Below are 19342 nucleotides of genomic sequence, written 5' to 3'. Positions count from 1 at the left end.
GGATGAATACTGATGTAACACATAAGCGGCCAGGATCGATCGACATGTGTTACAACACAAGGGATTCAATCGGTGGGTACAATGAAGTGGTATATGAAATTAGATGCAATCTTTTAAGATCAATGACAAGTGCGAGATATTACTGTTCAATTCAAACAATCAGTTAAGTTGACGAATTTTGATGGGGTGGGTCACAAGCAGACTTCTCAACGTCGCTTTGGATCAGTTAGATGCTACGAAGATGAGAGGTAAAATGAGTTACCAAATGGCGTCCAATCCTTTTTGGTAAAGACTAGTTGCACCACAAAGGAAATCCTAATTCTCACAACGATGGTGGCTAAATTCTACACGAAAAATTGATCTCTCGAAGATGAGGAAACACAAATCAACAGTACTGAACGAAATAACCAAACTGCGAACAAAGGGAAGACGGCGGTACCTCGTTGGGTAATACCCGTTGTCCATAGCAAGTAGTGGTTGATGTCTATACTCAAGTAAGCCCTTGACTGGGATGAGTCTACCTGATGACGGAATGGTTCTTCTGGTGAAGAGCTGGAGTTAACCTCCCACGGAGACAGTCGAAGGGGTATGGACCGCATGTGAGAGTCAAGATAGGAAGAAGGGTGGCATGGGCATGGCTAGTGCATGCTCCTGGCAGAGGAAGGCATCGGCATGGCGTGAGAGGGCAGCGCGCACATGTGGCTTACGCTTGTGCGGATTGCGGGCTAGATGCCAAACGCACGGCGCGAGCAGGATTATTCCACGACTATGTCGTCCTAACGCGCGTTGCTGAGCGTTTGGTGAGCACGAGTTCAGATGGAGATCCAATGGTAGAACAAACATGGAAACAAGGGTAGTGCAATGGTGGCAATGCACAAGCAGGTGGCGGGAATGATCATGAGCGATTCTAGCAATGAAGAACAATCAAATCATGGGTGGTTGAAGGTCGGACAGCAATGATCACATGTTGATTATGAATAGCGATGGCGTTGAGGTCGGATCTGGCAACACGGATTATCCAAGAATCTCCTAATATGGGAAATTCCTGGTAATTCTTGATCAAAAATCTATCAAGAACAAATTCTTTGAAGGCTAGTTTCGAGAAAATGTGGAGGGCTGATCGGGAATGGTTCCCCCATGGAAGACTTCGACATGGGGGGAGGTGAGGCGGCTTCCCTCCCATGACCTACACTAGAAAAACCGTAAATTCCCTAAGGGAAGGAGATAGGTGGGAGCAAAAGATGAAGAAACTTCTCAATTCAAATTCAACTCCAGAGGATCCTCTTGGGCATGCCATCTTTTATATAGGGTCGAAGGCATGCCCAATTGGGCCAATATGGGAAGGAACCATCTCTTGACGAGCCACCTTGCCATAACAACGAGATTAATGAACAATTCAAAAGAATGAGGCCCAAAACACGGATAGGTCTGTCCACATTTTGAAAATAAATTACACTTAAAATATATGAGAAAGTAAACATTAAATGCTTGTTGACATGTCCTTAAGCGGAATACTTGAATATGGGCATCGGCTCGTGCCGCTCGGTGTGGTCGCTAGCCTCTTCCAGTGTCAGTGGCGCGATGGTCCTCCATCATCCTCCCCGGATGGGAGGAACTCAACTTTGATGAGTTGATGCCGATTACATCCTCTAGTGGCTGCACTAGCTGTTCAAAGTTGTTGAAGATTGGCTTCTGTGATCCACGTTTCTTCCAAAAGAGGTTGGCCCTGCCATCGGACAAGAAATTTGCGGTCTAACTGCTTGCCTGGAGTGTTGATTACTTCATACATTACTGTATCAATGTGTTCTGGCCTTATAGGTTTTGAAAGGGAGATGGGGGGAAAGTGGGTTTCATTTTCCCCACTACTTAGGCTCTAGGGGTTGTGAGGTTTACAAACTAATGGCATAGGATGGTAACGCACTAAGTCGCTTACGTTAAAGGTTGGACAAATCCCCCATTTGGGAGGGATGCTCACCAGGTATGTGTTTTCATTGATCACTGCGGCAATCGAGAAAGGCCTGGCACTACGAGGGTGTAGTTTTGTAGCGACCCCTGGAGAATTTTTCTCAGGTCGTAATCTAATCATGACTTGATTTCCCTCCATGAACTTAACGGACCATCGTCCTTTATCACCAATTGCCTTGTACTTGTCATTTTGAGATGCGATGCGAGAATGGATGGCATTCCTTGGAGATTATAACATGTTCGTCTAATGGCATGAGGTCTAGAGGTTTGCGGGGTAGTTGACCATAAACTATTTTGAAAGAGGTCTTACCTATTGTACGGTTTACCGAAGAATTGTAGGCGAATTTCGCTCGAGGCAACACTAAATAGCATGAACTTATGCTTTCACCCACAATTGATCACAATAAGTTGCCAAGGCTACGATTGACAACTTCTGTTTGGCCATCTCTTTGTGGATGGTAAGCCCCAGAAAACTTTAGTTGGGTTAGATGGCACAACCCCGGCAACAACCCTGGACACGCCTTCGGAGGCGTCACCGTCATCCCCAACAGCTCCAGATTCAGCCCCAGATACATCTTCGGAGACGTCACCGCCACCCTTGACAGTGCCGGTCGGCCGCGTTCAGCCCGCTCGGCAAGCCAAGGCGACGGTATGCACGCCCGGATTCAAGTATTCCGGGTAACGGACACCTTATCGCTTTGTGTTTCATCTCATTCGTCATTTTTTGGTTTTGATCTTCGTTTTTGTGTTTTCTTACGCGTCGTTATCGCATGTATGGAGGGGGGGGTTCGACCCTATAAGGACCCTCCCTCCTCTCCCCGATTTCATCTTCATCTCCTTTGTCTTCCAGTCATCCCTATGTCCTAGGTCATAGGGTTATTTTGAGTTAGAGAGTAGGCTATTTTGGTGAAAGGGCCCCCACACCCCTCCTCTATATAAAGGGAGGTTGGGTGCCCTAAGGAAAGGCACGATGTCTTTGAATGAATTTTGAAAGTTATTCCTTTTGAGAAAAGCTGGCTTCCCCCCGATGAATTAGGGTTAGGAGCCGGAAGAAGGAGAAGAAACGAGCGAAGAAGACTAGCAGGAGGAGAAGAAACGATCGAAGAGGACGCCGAGGTGAAGGAAAGATCGGGAGAAGGGCACCTGCGACAGCACATGCCCCTGCGCGTTCGCGCGCCCGCCCGCGCACCACAGCGCCGTGGCTCATGCAAACCCGTGTGACGGTCCACCTGTCATGCAGCCACGCGTGGCCGCTCGTCCCGCGCGTTTCGGCACCTCCGTCCCTCGCTGTACCATTGTTGGGTTTCCCCCAAGGTGTTTCTGCAGGAGGGATACACCCCCACCCTGAGTCTCCCCGACCGCCCGTGCTCCCTCGTCCGGTGATCCCGCTACGCCGCGCCATCGGCCCTACAAATACAACGCTCTCCTTGTCTGCTCTGCTAGGATGATTCGCGACACACTTCTAGTGCGAATCACCCCGCACTGACTAGCCCCACTCGGGGGTGGAGATTCGACCTGCACCGCGCGACCCTACAGCTTGCCCAAGCCGTCAGCTGTCGTGCGCCCCAGCATGTGATTTACATTAGGGGACGACGTATTGGTGCTTCCCGCGAAGCGTCCGCGATCCAAACTTTGACCTGGTCTCTGCGCCTGGTTCACCAAGCTGCCTGTTGCCGGTGAATACTTCACGACCATGGTGCCGGGCGCTCACCTGCACTACTGCGCAGGGCCTAACCACGTCCTGTGTGCCCTCCCTCCTGCGCTGCGCGTTGGTGGCTGCCTGCTGCCATAGACGCCGTGCTAACTGGCAGTTCCTTAACCTGCCAGCGCATCCCGCCCACACGAGTCGCCGCCGACGTCGTGACCCGCGCGCCACGCCGCCAGTCTGCTGCCTCTAGCCGCCAGTGACACCCGCACTCCGCACCGATAGTGCCCTTAGCGGGTTCTCGTACGGTGCCAAGACGAGCCTCTCATAGGACGACGAGGTACGCCGTTACATTTCCATCCTTTATTTCTTGTAGTACGTTTGCATTTGCCTCCACTGCGCTCGGGTTAAACGTAGGTGAGAGTGATAGGATGAGCGAACTGAGCATCTTTTTGAGTGTCCTTCTTGGTTCGGTGCGAGTCGGGTTCGCCCGTCACATGTGAGCACTATCCGGTGGGGTGATACCCGTTCAGCGGTGTAGCGACCTCGTCCTTCTGGACGAGGGTCAGGGGGTCCCCTTACCTTCCCCGGGTGACCCCCTCGACTCTCAGATGTTGGCTTATCTCTGCTCATCGGCAGCTGCACGTACGACACCCTGCCCAAGCATCATTCATCGTGGGTCATCCTCATGGGAGACCCGTGCCCGACGAACCCCTGATTATTCATCGCGCACCGACGCGCTTACGACGCTGAGTACGAACCCTCGGTGACGGCCGGACCTCGTCTCGGACATGGTCCTGCATCAGGGTTCCCATAAGAACCCACAGAGTTTTTCAAAAGTAACTCATGAATCGCACATCGCAATCTGAGACAATGCTCTTCGGTAATCCATGGAGTTTGACTATATTCTCAAAGAATAGACGAGCCACATGGGAAGTGTCGGAAGTCTTGGAGCATGGCACAAAATGTGCTACCTTAGAAAATCTGTCAACGACGACAATGATTGAATCATGTCGTTGTGTGGTCTTAGGAAGTCCCAAGACGAAATTTATTCAAAGATCATTCCAAGGTCTATTGGGTACGGGAAGAGGAGTATATAAGCCAGAATTTTGTTTTGTTAATTTGGCACGAGAGCGTGTTAGTCAGCGTGAGACAATTTTGCCAACGTCTCTCTTAAGTGATGGCTAGTAGAATTGATACTCTACAGCTTGGATCATTGTGTTTATCCCAAAATGACCACTAAGGCCTCCAACATGAGTTTTCCATATTAGAAAGTCACGTAGGAATGTATGCAGAATACATAACCTCTTCCCGTAGAAGAGGTATCTGTCCAAATGTAGTAGTCCTGTAGTTCGCAGCTTGTTCGTTCCTTTAGAGTGCATAACATTGGTCCGAAGTAGGGGTTTTCTTTATAGTTAGCCTTGATTTGTTCAAAACCCATAATTTGAGTTCACATCATGTTGAAAACTAATGGTCACCTAGTTAGGGCATCTGCCACGGAGTGATCCTTGCCCTTTTTTTGTCGGATAATGAATCTATAGTCTTGAAATATGCGATCCACCTGGCATGACTATCACTTGCTTTCTTTTGATCTTGCAAATGCCTAAGAGCACTGTGGTCTGAATACAAGACAAATTCCTTCAGTAGTAAGTAGTGCCTCCATTGTCGCGAAGACTACAGTAAAGCGTAGAATTCTCAGTCATAATTGTCATACCTTTTATGGGTATTATTTAGTTTCTTGCTAAAGTATTCGATGGGATGTCCTTCTAGAGTGAGGACTCCTCCAATACCTACGCCGGATGCGTCACAAGCAGCTTTGAATACCTTTCCAAAGTTGGGTAATTTCAGGACCGGTGCTCCCGTCATCAGTTTCTTTACGAGTTTAAAAGCCTTATCAGCTGTGGGGGTCCATTCAAAATTTTCCTTTTTTTTCAAGTCTGTGATTGGGCAGTGACCCCGCTGAATACTGGCATGAACCATGAGTAGAAGGTTACTAAACCCATAATGCTACGGACGTCGTGCACATCCTTAAGTTTTGGCCATGATGTGATGGCCTCCACCTTGGCGGGATCGTCTGCTACTTTGTTGGCCGACAAAGATGAACGCAACGTAGGGATGAACTTCCGTTGTAAAAAAAACTGCACTTTATTGGGTGAGCGTAAAGCTTTTCCGAACGTAGGGATAGACCTATGTCTTGTAGATGTTGCAAGTGACCATTGCAGTTCAAGCTATAGATAAGAATGTCGTCAAAATAAACGACGATGAACTTTCCAATTAATGGTCGTAGCACTTCATTCATCAATCTCTGGAAAGTGCTAGGGGCGTTACATAGCCCGAAACGCATAGCATCCCATTGGAATAGTCCATTCTTTATCTTGAAGACGGTTTTCCATTCGTCACTCGGTCAAATCCTGACACAGTGGTAGCCGCTTTGTATGTCTATCTTTGAGAAGATGGTTGCCCCAGCCATCTCATCGAACAAATCCTGAACTTGATTTATTGGAATTCTATATTTGATAGTGATCTTATTGATGGCTCAAGAATCATAGCACATGCGCCATGAAGCATCCTCCTTAGGCTCTAGTAGTGTTGGAAGATAACAAGGACTAAGGCTTTCACGTATCAAGCCTTTTCTCAAGAGTTCTTTGACCTGTCGATGTAGTTCCTCATACTTAAATGTATCCATCCGGTAGTGTGGTAAGTTAGGGAGCGATGCTCTTGGCACCAAATGGTGGTGTGTTGAATATCTTGCATCGCGGGGAGCTCATTGGGTAACTCATAGGGAAAAACCTCAACAAATTTTTCCATGAGTTAGGTAACTTAAGAGTCTATGAATTTGGGTTTGGGTTCTGATAAGCTAAAATAGGGGTTTATTTTACCAATTTTAATCCCTTGTCGTTGTAAATTTCAGCTTATACAATAAAACTTATAAAAACCCTACTTTAGAAGTGTAGTGATAAGTAAAGGTATCATCCAAGGGAAGCTAGTAAGGAATTCAATTTGATGATTTTGTTGGTAATTCAACCCAATTATAGTTAATTTGATCTTGAAGGAAGATCAAATCACCCTAATTAGATGATAAATTTGGAAAGGGGGTAGAATAGATGGGATGAATAGAAGAAATAGGGAGCTCTAAATTGGCTTCTTTGATTCAAAGAGAAGGGTTAAAGGGGTCAATTAGAGAGGTTGAGACGGAAATTTTAAATTGGTTTGGTTGTTTTGTAGGTTTGATAATTCAGAAGTAACTACACTATTAGATAATAAAAAGGAAAATTTAATCTCCTAGAATGTTAACCCTATTTATAACTTTTTTATAGTTTTCTTTTATATGCACTTAGAATAGCAAGGAAATCTCTCAATTTCTCCTCTCAATCCTAGTCAGGGCTTGTACATTCCGCTCAAGCCAAGCAATTTAGAAGTTCAGACAGTGATCAAGAAGAACGATTAAGAAATGCAACTAACAACATCCAAAATACACCAAAAGTTCCTCTCTGTCTTGCAGCTATGATAGAGCACCATGAAGAATGAGCTCCCCTCTCGAAATTTAGCTTTTATACTATGGTCAAGATCACCATTTTACCTCGTTTAGTAATTAATTTTTCTCTATTAATGAAGGATTTATCTGAATGATCAAATCATATAGATAGAAAGAGGGGACCAAGATGAGCAAATCCATCAAAAAATAATCTCAATCGGACTTCAGGATCAAAAGTTATTAATAAATCAATTTTAAACCAATTTAAGCCATTGGATTTAAATTCATTTATTTATTCATTTCTTTTTCTAACACGCCATGACGTGTCGTCTTCTCATTGGCGGGCGCATTTTGAATTCTCCTTTTTGTGAAAAAGTCCTTTAGGAAGTTTGTGGTTGCGATGACGTCAACACATTGATACCAGAAGCGCCACCACCATCATCTAAAGTCAACGTCTTCGCTAAGGACGTGCCGCCATTGTCAGAGGATCAAGTCAACATGCCAACATCAGGCACGTCTCAACCAACACACGCTGCCATTGTTTCAAGAAATAGTTAGGCAATCATTATTCAAGAATTGAGTTTGTTTTAACTCTTCTTGGAGGACTGCCCAGCCTCCCTTATCCCGTCTCCTCCCCACCGCTGCCGCCGCCGCCATCGTCGTTGTCGCCGGCCTCCCTCGTGCTCTTCCCTCTCTTCTTCCTTCGTCAATCCTCTCTTCCTCTCTCTCTCTCTCTCTCTCTCTCTCTCTCTCTCTCTCTCTCTCTCTCTCTCTCTCTCTCTCTCTCTCTCTCTCTCTCTCTCTCTCTCTCTCTCTCTCTCTCTCTCTCTCTCTCTCTCTCTTGCCACCCCCCTCCTCTTCTTGGTCGGTCTGCCCTAGTGTTTGGGCACGTGGCTCCAGCCGCCCGCCCAAGGGCATCTAGTTGCCACCGGCCACCCACAACCACCAGCGCCAACGCCAGCATAGGCGACCCTCTCAAGGCCGCCCGCGCCCGCGCCCTAACGCCGGCTTCCCAACAGAGTCGCTTGCGCCAGAGCCAGCACAGGCCGCCCGCTCAAGGAAGCTCACGCCCACGCCCTAGCGCCAGCCACCCGCACACAGTCGCTAGCGCTAGCGCCCGCGCAGGCTGCCGGTTGTGGGCCGCCTGCGCCCACGCCCTAGCATCGATCACCTGCCACCGCCAATGCCAGCACCAGCGCAGACTTGCGCCCACCGGTGCCAGTGCACGCCAGCGCCTGCCGATGCCCGAGCACGCAAGCGCCCCTGCACGCCGCATGCCCGGCCGCCCACACCGCTGGATGCCTTTGAAGCAACATGACGTGCTTTCGGACACCCTCGAAGCTTCTTACCGTGGCGCATAGCATTTAGGTTTTGGCGCGCTGCCCCGAACCCCACAAGGGGGTGACTTCCCCCTTGACCCCCCACCAACTGACCGCGCAGTTGGATCCACGACACCCTGTCGAAGCGCACATCAATCCTCCCGCCAACAAAGCCCCACGGCCAAGCAATCCGGCCACTAAGCAACCAGGCTTAGTCTGGCCATCTCTTTGCCAGGGCCGCTCAACACCCGGAACATCTAGATCTTCTCGTTCAATGGGCCATACAACGCCTTGATCGCCCAGTCTCATCACGACTGAAATTCCCCATAGCCTCTTCACGCACTCCGGTGCCAAGGTACGCGTGAACTGTTTGGTGTCGACGTGTTCTTCGTCCAGTGTTCCCTGTGAGAATTCTCCATCGCCGAAAGGTTTGATTTGATTTGAATTCCCTAAAGTTCTCTCTCAATTGTGAGTTTCCTTCGCAACGTGAATTCGTGTATTGGATTTGGTGCTTCGAAATAGCCACGGTGGTTGAAGACAGTACTCCCGCCCTCGACGAGGAACAAGACTACACAACCAGTACTTCATCGGTTTTACTTCCGAATTTGATCGCGTGGATTCTGTGGTCGGTTTTATCCATCCATCCTATCCTGTCCAATATCCTCCACCCGTCGTCGCCCTACCCATCCCACAATCATCCTTTTCCCAATTTTCCTACATCAAATTGGTATTAGAGCCTGACCTGTGTCAGCCCTGTCGTTTCCGCCATCGTAGACGTCGTCATTTCATCAGTCCCATTGCATGCATCTGCATTCAGACAAACGAGTCTCTGCTCCAATGACAGACCAACCCCAAGATGGTCGTGAGGTGTCCGTCCCCATCCATGAGTTGTCCTCATCAGTTCCACCAACCTCCTCACACGGGGACATCGATCGCTTGTTAGACACTGTCCAAAAAGGTTTTCGTGATGTGAATACATGAATTACCAAGATGGACAACCGTCTAACTGGTTTGATTGATGCGGTTAGTGAACGGACTTATCAACTCGAGAACAAAATTAAGGTCGTGAACAAAATTGACGTGATCGCGAAGACCACAACCCGCCTGAGCCCAGACCTTGAGATCGAGATAGGAATCATCATGGCTACGACGATCGTATACGACCCGAGAATAGATTCGGGAGTCGAAATCAGAATCGTCCCGAATGAGACGATCTGATTCCTCCGGATGCTTAAACTCCAGTCCGTGATAGGAATCGTCGAGACGATTACTATCCGTCGGAGCCTAGAACCCCGGGTCAAGATAGGAATTATTCCCCGAGGAACGATCCCTATCCACATGTGGATAGAGACCTAGTACACGATGGAAATCGTCCACCATGGGATGATTACCACCTACTGGAGGAGAGGATTCCAGGGCGTGATAGGAATCATCCCTCTCGGAATGATCCCTATCCGCCTGACGATAGGCACCGAGGGTGGAACGGGAATCGTCTGGACAGGAACGATGCTTATCCACCTGAGGATGTGGCACCCCTCGCGATTACTATTGTGCGAATCACGACAATCAATGGCAACAAATCCAACGTAGTGTCAAAGTCAATGTTCCGTACTACGAGGGATCTAGGGACCCTAAAGAATATCTTGATTGGGAGTCTAAACTGAATAGTTATTTCAAATGGTATAATATGCTTGAGTGGCACAAAGTCCAATACGCCGAGATGAGGCTAGGAGGGCAAGCGAAAATCTTTTGTAAAAATCTAGAATTTTTTATTTACAACCGTCGTGAGGCACCCATAGATACTTGGCCCCAAATGAAGGTCAAACTGCATGAGAAATACGTTCCACGTGCTCATTTAGATAACCTTCTTGACCAGTGGCACAAACTACAATAGGGTAGACGTCCTGTCTCTGAATATATTACTCAATTTGAGGAATTCTATATGAGGTGCCGAGTTGAGGAGAATCCCCGAGTCGTTATTTCCCGATTTAGAACCGGTCTTAACCCTTATTTAGAGACAGAGTTGCTTGTCCGAAAGGCCCCCACACTAGAGCAGGCCTATCAGATTGTAGAAGAACTAGAGCTTGTTGGGTCTAGAGGCCTAGATTTAACCCTAATCGATCATCCAAGTTAGTACTGATGCATTCGGAAATTATCAGAGAACTCTTCTCTGATATTTTACTGCCTTGGCCAAGGACTTAGTTGCATCGTATTCCTTGATCTGTCACCTCTTATACCGAGGGTGGACGATCCCATCTTGACGACTGAATTGCCTTCGTGTACTTCTTGATGCACCCGAACTAAGACCGTTTAGAATCCCATGATTAGAGACTCGTTGGCCATAGCCAAAGTACAACCTTCCGTCCACAAGACATCTTTGGTGTCATAGGTCTAAGGACCACTTACACAACCGTGACGTGAATCAACCTGATTGACAGTTCGGTATAATACCATTCAAGGATTCGTACGGGTCAATTCAGTGAACTCTTTCCACTAAAGAGCACCCACTATCTATCCTTAGTGTCACCACACTAATGGCTACGGGACCGGCCATACTCATCATATGAGTGAGGCTAGATAGTGCTATTCTATTCGGATACATCGATGTCCTTCTCGAAAATCCTTTGAATAGGAATGTTTAGAATACATGCTTAAAGACTAGTGATCTCTGTATTACGATCTCATCATAGTTTACTAAGTCCAATCATGTATTCATGGACTTCATTATACGCATCACATGTGCACTATAATGAATATGTTCTATTAATGAACATGGAACGAGATGTGGAATGTGTGAGTGGCTTGCCAGCACATATATTTCCATTAGAGCTATGTCAAATTCTATACCATACCCCCATCTATAATCGTCCTGCCCTTACCGATCGGTCTCATCCTTTCAATCCCTCTTACCCCAACCGTGTAGCCCAGCGCCACACCCTGTTAGCTCTCCCGGCACCACCGCCAGCTTCCACTCCTACTCGCACTCCCACCGAGCTTTGTCCTCCAGCTCTAACACTGTCCTCCACTACGCCCAACGCACGTACCTCATCTTCCCTTGATTCCACCGCAAGAGCCCCTCCTCAACCCAATCACGCACAAATCGGTCCCTCTGGCTTGACCTATTTTAAATGCCAGGGTCGTGGTCATAGAGCTTCCCAATGCTCGTCAGGAGCCCTACATATAGGTCACAAGCCCTCCGATAACATCCCTCTCATAGATGATCAGCATGTCGACGAGGAAGAGTACAGAGTAGATAGTTATGTCGAAGATGAATTTGTACACGAAGGAGATTTAGTGGGTTTCATTGGCATCACCGATTTCCCCACCATCCCTTCTTCATCGGGATCTGTCCACCTCTGTTAGGGGAGTTGTTTGATGTACTCTTACCCAACCCTCTACCGATAATGCCGCATTGAGGACATCCATATTTTACACATATTTTAAGATTGGTGAAAAGATGTGTAAGACGATTGTAGACAGCGGTAGTTGTATCAATGCCATCCCTAATGTCATGACTTCACGTTTAGGATTACCTTTGATTGATCATCCTCACCCATATTTTGTATCTTGGATCGATGCTACTTCCATCCCCATGAAGAATCAATGTCGTCTTCCTTTGAAGGTTCAATCATATGAAGAAGACATATTGTGTGATGTCTTACCCATGAAGGTGAGCATTATCCTCGGCCGCCCTTGGTTGTATGATAATGTTGTACACCTCTATGGTCAGAGCAATACCTGCTCGTTCATCCATCAAGGTAAGAAGCTTACTTGGCATCCTTACACTCATATCCCGTAGAGGTCCTCACCACCTTCCTTAGGTCTATGTATTCTTAGCGGTCGCCAATTTCAAAAGGAGATAGATAATGAAATGTCTATTTGCTTAGCTATGATTCCCGATCATTCCTCTGAGGATGCCACATCACCACCACCGGAGGTTTCCAAATTACTATCTGAATTCGAGAGCGTCTTCCCCGAGGACTTACTTAATGAATTGCCTCATATGCGACAAATCCAGCATGCCATTGATTTCGTTCCCGGATCCTCCTTGCCGAATCTTTCCCATTATCGTATGGATCCCATGTAGTACAAGGAGCTTCAGTGCCAAGTCCAAGAACTCTTGGACAAGGGGTTCATTCAAGAGAGCCTCAGCCCATGCGCCGTCCGCGCACTACTAGCTCGCAAAAAAGACGGGAGTTGGCGCATGTGCATTGATAGTAGAACCATCAATAAGATTACCGCCAAATATAGGTTTCCCATTTCTCGCATTGATGATATGTTTGATATGATGGCTGGTTCGAGGATTTTCTCCAAAACTGCTTTCAAAATCAAGGATGGACTATATGAATGGAAAGTCATGTCCTTGGGTTTATTGAACGCACCCAGCACTTTCCAGCGGTTGATGAACCACATTCTTAGGTCATTCATAGGAAACTTTGTCGTAGTTTATTTTGATGATATTCTTATCTACGGCAAATCCAAACCCAATCATATCCATCACCTACGTCTAGTATATGAGGTCCTGAAAAACGAGCAGTTATATGCACATCCCAAAAAGTGTTTGTTTCTTGTCGATCATGTCTCTTTCCTAGGTTTTATTCTGTCAGCACGAGGAGTTTCTGTCAATCCAGCCAAAATAGATGCCATTACACCATGGCCGACTCCTAGGAATGTCCACGATGTGCGTAGCTTCCATGGCCTAGCCACTTTCTATAGGCGATTCATCTCAAATTTTAGTGCTATAATGGCACCCATGACCGAGTGTTTAAAAGGAAATCAACTTGAATGGACTGATTTAGCGTAGAAATCCTTTGATGATATTAAGCTTAAGATGACACAAGCTCCCATCCTCCGTTTTCCTGAATTCGACAAAGTGTTTGAGGTCACTTGTGATTGATGTAATACAATTAGCCGGGGTCGATCGGTGCGTATTACGTCACAGGGGAAAGATTGGATGCGTGAGATGCAAGTGGATGAAGTGGAAATAACGAATGAGCAGCTGTAAGTATCAATGGGTGGGGAAGTGTAAGCCACGCCGGTCAGTGAGAGGAGAGTGATCCTAGGATCAAACTCTCAATGACCCGCAAGGTCGACTAGACGGCTAGTCACTGAGGTGTGTTTTATGACCCTAAAGTGTTCGTCGTCTAAAACAATGGCTACCCTTTCTACCACGAGGAAACCTACACTCGACGAGGTGGCAAATCCTATCCGTGAGATGAATCGAATAACAGGCAGCAAAGGACGTGATAGCGGAAGATGAGACTGCAACAGATAATAATACTGGAAAGACGAAGGGAAGACGAGAAGGTACCTGGAGTAACATTCGTCCACGGCGTGAAGTTCTTCTCAAATCGTATATGTAATACGGACGATGTCGTTGGTGGCGACGGTTCGAACGAGGGGAGTTCCCGGAGTCGAAGGCGCCGAACAGGTGACTTCTAAGCTGGTGCTTAGTAATCACGTGGACATAGATGAGGGGCGCAGCTAGTGGCAACGTAGGAACACAGGACCCCGAGCGAGATCAGCCGAGAGAGCACGGCACGCGCGCTAGCAAGGGAACGAGCGGCGCGCTCAGAGGGATCAGCTGGTCGAACGCGCGGCCGGCGCGCGAGGAAGGCTCGCAGGCAGTCGGCGCAAGGGCGCTCGGCGGCGAGCGCCCGACCGTGTGGTCCACTAGCGATTGCGGCGCGGGGCGCGGGCGCGGGCGCGTGGCACGGCGAGTAGGGGTGGCCGGGCCGGGCGCGATGGGCGCGGAAAGGGACCGCGGGGCGTGGGCGTGCAGTGGAGACCCTTGTGCAGCAACAGAGAAGGTAGGTTCAGCGGACGAGGGCTCGAGCTGTGGGGAGAGACGAAGCCGCATAGTGTGGTAGAGCGGTAGCTCCAGACAGGGCGGGTAGCCGGGGAACGTCCCGATGGAGGTCGTCGGTGGTGGAATGAGTGGACCGTCAGTCGCATGGCGCTGGCGGGTCTGTGACCGCAATGGGGAGGCTGGCAGCGGTCTTCTTGGTGGCGGAGGGGACCTTGGGAAGGCGTAGAGGTTCTTGGGAAGGGCGGAGGAGAGTCGTGGATGGCGGTGAGGTTCTTGGAAGGCGAAAGAACACCGGGCTGGCGGAGGAAATCTTGAACGGCGGATGCGTGGTGAAGGGAGGCGTTGGCCGGGAAAGGCTGGAAGGGCGTGGGCGGTGGGGGTGGAGGGATAGGGCGGTCAAGAAGAAGGGATGTCGCAGAATGAAGGTTCAAGAAAACGGGGAGACGAGGTAACGTGGACGGTGGGGTAATCGAAGGATGGATGTATGAACGAGGGAAGGGGATGATCGATGGTAGGGAAGAAGATGGAGGGGGCGATGGTACCAAGAAGAGGATTCTTGGGATTGGAATAACCCCAAGAATTCTTCAAGAAACGGATGTCGATGGTACCTGGGAAGGCCTTGGGTGGGGATCCTCGGCGACCCCGTGGAAGGCGAGCATCGTTGACAAGCCGGCAGTGTCCGTTGTCCTCCAAGTGATCTCGACGAGGGCTCCTTCTGCTCCCGGTAGTGACGACTTCTTGATAGCTTTTCTCGCTCCGGAGTGATCTCGACGGCGCGGTTAAACACGTTCCCTCGGAGTGATCTCGACGAGAGAGGCATGAGCTCTACACCACGGAGTGATCTTGACGTGGGTGAGGTTAGCCAAACCTCCTACGCTACGTCCTATAGTGGGGAGACACACGTTGTGATTTTCTTCAACAAAATGACTCCCAAGAGTTCCTTGGGCATGCCCTCCCCTTATATAGTGAGGATGGGTGCCAAGTGAACGTGGGGAGAGGACGAACCATCGTGAGACGTGGTTCGGCATCTCCTTACAGATTTGAAATACAAATGAAAATAAAATGAAAGACGAAGGACGGGGCCCAACATTGGCCCAATCCATAAAATCCAAAGATACAAGCAAAACATAAACAAACACAAGAGAAAATAGAGACGCTTACGCGGGGTACTTAAACCCCGGGTGGCGAGCGTCAACGCGAGCTGCTCGACGTGGCTGACGACGTTCTGGTGTGTCGTCTCCAAGATGGTCCTCCATCAGTGATGCTTTAGGATTAGGAATTGACGGAGTCCCAAGTCAAGAGAACCATCCCATAGCTTTCTTTAGTGAAAATTTGAACGACGCTAAGCTCAAATATTCTACCTATGACAAAGAGTTTTATGCAATTGTTCAATCCTTACGTCATTGGAGTCACTACTTGCTCTCTAGGGAATTCGTTCTCTAGTCGGATTATGAAGCTTTGAAGTATCTCCATTCTCAATAGAAGTTAAATTCTAGACATGTTAAATGGGTTGAATTCATCCAGTCATATACCTTTGTCCTTAAACATAAGAGGGGAGTCAAAAACCAAGTGGCTGATGCCCTCAGTAGACGTGTCCACCTCTTGAACGTAATGAAGGTAGAAGTTGTCGGATTTGAACAGATGAAGGATCAATACCCCAATTGCCTTGACTTTGTTCCGTTCTCCAGACCACAGGCAATTACCTGAATCCTGAAAACCAAGATTGTATCTTAGAAAATGGATTTTTATTTTATGATCGATGCCTATGTATTCCACAGTCTTCCCTTAGGGATTTCCTTGTGTGGGAAACGCATGCCGGAGGCCTTAGTGGTCATTTTTGGAGAGACAAAACCATCGCGATGCTAGAGCATAGCTTCTTTTGGCCATCGCTCAAGCGAGACGTAGCTAATATTGTTTCCCAATGTCATGTGTGTGCTCTCGCCAAACAGGTTAAACAGAACACTAGCCTATATACCTGATGACTCTAAAATATGTCATCAAATAATCAAGTTCTCAAGTTTAAATTCATTACAATTATCTTGTGAATTCATGCTAAGTTCATGCATATGTATTGTTTTATGAAATCACTAACCCCACTTGATTCAAAGAATCAAGTGGAATATATTTAACGTTTTATGGCTAGTGAACATTCAGAAACAGGTTAAGAAGATCAAGGAAGAGAGGAGGATCAACAGAAGTGGGCAAAAATTCGAAGTGGCAAAAATTACGAAAATGCCCCTGGGCATGACTTAAGAGAAAACCTATAAATACTCTCTTGAGAGAGGAGTTTAGGTGTTCAGAATTTTCTCTAAGGAAACTAGGGCTTGGAGAAGAGGATTTCTGCACCCTCTAGGAGCTGATGAGCTTTTGGAGTTGGAGAGGAAGAACAGATTGAAGATAGCTTGGATTGAAGAACCACGCCTCGCCGCAAGGACGTGACACCCGACGTGGGGAAATCGCAAGCTTCAGCCCTGTAATCCCTCTCTTCTCAGACAATTTTGGTTGGGTTGGAAGAGTCACAAGATCTTCCAATGTTTTCCAACTGAGGATTGTTTCGTTTTAGATTTGATTTCAGTTTAAACTTTGTTCCTTTGTTGTTCAAATCGCCTTCCCCAAATCTTCCAAAAGAACAGAACTCCTCCGCATCTCCACCACGCGTGTGCAGCAAGCCGCCGCTCAGCCGCAGCCGCTGCACAGCCGCGCAGCGCACCGCGTGCCGCAGCGCAGCACACGGCACAAGCAGCTACAGCCGGCAGCTGCAGCAGCGCAGCGGCACCACAGCCAAGACGCGCACGCAGCACGCAGCCGCAGCACGCAGCACGCAGCGCGCACAGCTGCGCTGCAAGACAGCCGACGCAGCGCGCAGCCGCAGCACGCTGTTGCGCAGGCATTCCGCGCATAGGCAGCCGTCGCGGCTGCATAGTCAGCGCAGGAGCCGCCAAGCACGCACACCTGCGCCGCAGGTTATCCTGCACGCAAGGTGTTCGATCCTTTGCCCCAAAGGGCAAGGATCTGTCTGAAGAAATTCTCTGTAGACGGCTTGATTAAGTTGCACTTTAACGCATGAAAATGAATTTCCTGCTGTTTTCTTTTGCTCCTCGTGGATCGACCTCACTCGCCTCTAACTTGTGAGGTTTATAAATTCGTTGAATAAGCTTAATCCTCACACATGTTACTGATAAATAACCAGTAAAAAACACAGTAAAATTGAGCTTATCAACTGGCGCCGTTGCCGGGGAGCACGGTATAACAGTAGGAATTTTTATTTTCTTTAAATCTACAGTCAATTCTCTGAATCTACAGTCATTTTTTTGCAAATCTACAGTCATTTTCCTGAATCTACAGTCATTTTTGTTGATTCTCCTAGAGCTGAAGGACTTAACAATCCTCAGCCTATTGTTATTCTAACCGTTTGCTGAAGATTTATGGTAGTAACACGTTCAGGAGCTGGTGAAAAATCTGCAGAGAAGGACATTAGAGACACCTCTCCAGATTCTACAGTTACAGAACCTGAAATTCAGCAGGAGAATATGGCTGAAGAGATTCATCAGCATCATGAGAGGAGAAGGACCATGCTTGACAGGTCGACACCGTCGGGAAGCCTACGTCAAACTGATGTAAATCTTAACATCGGTGACGGTATCTCCTTTCAATATGACAATGCATTAATTCATTCCTTACCTGAATTTAATGGACTGCCTGCTCAAAATCCCTTAGAATTTCTTGATGACTTCCATACTAGGTGTTCATCTCAAAACGTTCCAGGAATTTCTACAGAAATTTTAAAAATGAAATATTTTCTTCTAACTTTGAAAGACAAAGCATTTTCTTGGTATCGTAATTTAGGAATCACCTTTAACTCATGGGATGAGATGCAAGGAAAATTTCTGCAAAAATTCTACCCTCTCTCCAAAACGAATTTCTATAGAAGGGAAATTCACAATTTCCATCCTCATGATGGAGAAGCTTTTAGTGAGTCATGGGAGAGATTCAATGATTTGTTGAGGAAATGTCCTCACCATGGGATTTAACAATGTCAATTAGCCCAAATATTTTATGAGTCTCTCTCTGATTTTATGAAAAACAATGTAAATCTCGCTACCGGTGGAACGTTCTATACTGCATATGAGGATGAAGTTTTTGATATTTTGGAGAGAGTTGCAGAAACTGATTTGCAGGAGATTGGAGCCAATCAGAATGGGAGGAATGTGCAGCCCAAGAGAGCAGGAGTTCTGCAGGTCAACGCCAAGGAGGGAGAGCTACAAGCGGGCCTAAGGGAGACCAACCAGAAATTGGAGGACTCACCTCTACCTTGAAGAATGTCTTCCTAGGTAACTCTCCCATCATCAAAGCTAAGATCTGCTCTCTCTATTTTAGTAGGGAACATGAAGATGGAGCCTGCCAAGCCATGGAAGAAGAGGTGAAGGCCTTCAATCAGCCGCAACAACCGTGGGCAGGTCAAAAGCGGCCAAATTTCCAAAACGGAGAGGCCTTCCACCAAGGAAACAAGCCGGCAGCTCAGCCCCCGTTCCAGCAGAGACAACAATTCCAGCACAGGCCTCCACAACAGTATCAGTTTTCATCTCAAACTCAACCTGATTTCTCTACATTAACCCCCGTCATTTCAGATATGATCGAAAAGCAAAACCAAAAGTTGCGGGCGGAGATGGAGATGCGAATGCAGGTGATGATGGAGTTCCAGACTAAACAAATGCTGGAGTCACAAGAGCAAATGAGGAAGCTGCTGGAGAGTTTCAGGCCACCCTCTGAGTCCCAAGGTATCCTTGCAGAAAACACTTGCACTTCTCAACGTTTTCCTACGAAACCCGTCATCAATCCATGCAATTTGCATCATATTCAGCATTCTAGCCATGAAGAAATGGATGAATTGGATCCTGAAGTTCTGGCAGCCTCAAGATTGAGGAATGGAAAAGAACTTCAGGATCCCTATAGGTATTCTGTAGAGAACGCTAGGAAGAAAGAGGAGTCAAGGGAGCACGAAGGAGAGGATCTTCCCGACGGCGATGAACCCTTACCTTCCACAAGTGGGCAACACATACCTTACCCATCTGCCCTAACGAGAAAGAAACCTGTCTTTGATTATGAAAACAGGTTGCTAGAGAACTTTA

At 47.7% G+C, this 19342-nt stretch overlaps 1 non-coding gene across 1 annotated transcript; it reads right to left on the bottom strand.

The window, feature by feature from the left end:
• Positions 1 to 18133: 18133 nt before the first annotated feature.
• Positions 18134 to 18240, bottom strand: LOC144710764 (small nucleolar RNA R71). The gene has a single exon (XR_013583408.1). It is a non-coding gene; the product is annotated as a small nucleolar RNA R71 (small nucleolar RNA).
• Between the last annotated feature and the right edge of the window lie 1102 nt (positions 18241 to 19342).

This window comes from Wolffia australiana, chromosome 12 (assembly GCF_029677425.1).
Source record: "Wolffia australiana isolate 7733 chromosome 12, ASM2967742v1".
Classification (NCBI taxonomy): domain Eukaryota; kingdom Viridiplantae; phylum Streptophyta; class Magnoliopsida; order Alismatales; family Araceae; genus Wolffia; species Wolffia australiana.
Note: the sequence above shows the minus strand (reverse complement) of the source record. Positions and strands in the feature narration are given on the sequence as shown.